Genomic DNA, 909 nt, shown 5'->3' with positions numbered 1-909 from the left:
CAGTGGAAACCCTGTATCTGCTGATGCAGTGCTGTACTGTGGTTCCAGTTATCTGCAAATTACTATTTTTTGAAACTATGATGTGGAAAATTCCAAAGGTAATCAATCCACATCTTTGTGTCAGTCACTGTGATATTGCAGTGCTTTTGTAAACAACCTAAAACTTCATTAATAATGGATCCATAATACAAAAGTGATATTGACAGTTCCTTAAAATCACAGAAAAGTTTCCTGTCAATGAGAAAATAAAAATTTCTGACTTGATAAAGAAAGTAGATCATATACCAAGGTCTGACTGTTGCATGTCCATTTACAAGGTCTCAGCCTGACTGTTCCAAGTTCATTGCCAGGATCTCAGCCTGACTGTTCCAAGTTGGCTACCTCATTTAACTCATTTCATGTCATTGTTGTCAGACAGAAGGTTGAGATGCTCTCCTAAAAAATATGTAATTTCACTGTTCCATCATCCACTCCAGAATGAGCAAATATATCAAAATCCTGTTACATAACTGATGCTATGTGAAAAGGAGAGTTAGTGGGGTAGCTGCATGTGTGCAACTGATGGAACCCACCAGCTTCTGATCTTGGAAGCTTTTTGCCCCAGCAGAAGCCTGCTCTTAGCATGTTAGGAGGGGATATAATACCTGAAGGTTGGAAGGATGGTTCCATGTGGTTCTTCCGGAAGGATTTATGAAGGAGAGGTAGGAATTTCTTTGTTTTCCCTGCATCTTTTCACCATGGCACTAGGTGATGCCTTGTCTTGCCTAAGCCACATGTGAGCCTCTCGAGTTTCAAGGAGCAGGCAGTGGTTGTGTGTTATTTGCCTTCTTTGCACTTTCTCCTTTCACTGGATGAAGTGCTGCGTGTGTTTTGCACCTTTGATTTACTCAGGGATTGCTGGTCTGCAAG

At 41.0% G+C, this 909-nt stretch overlaps 1 protein-coding gene across 1 annotated transcript in view; it reads right to left on the bottom strand.

The window, feature by feature from the left end:
* The window catches only part of LOC119591946 (heat shock protein STI1-like), a 15,196-nt gene that overhangs the window by 9,585 nt on the left and 4,702 nt on the right, over positions 1-909 (bottom strand). The gene's annotated exons all lie outside the window — the stretch shown is intronic.

This window comes from Penaeus monodon, chromosome 29 (assembly GCF_015228065.2).
Source record: "Penaeus monodon isolate SGIC_2016 chromosome 29, NSTDA_Pmon_1, whole genome shotgun sequence".
Lineage (NCBI taxonomy): Eukaryota > Metazoa > Arthropoda > Malacostraca > Decapoda > Penaeidae > Penaeus > Penaeus monodon.
The sequence above is the reverse complement of the archived record's forward strand: the minus strand, read 5'-3'. Positions and strand labels throughout refer to the sequence as shown.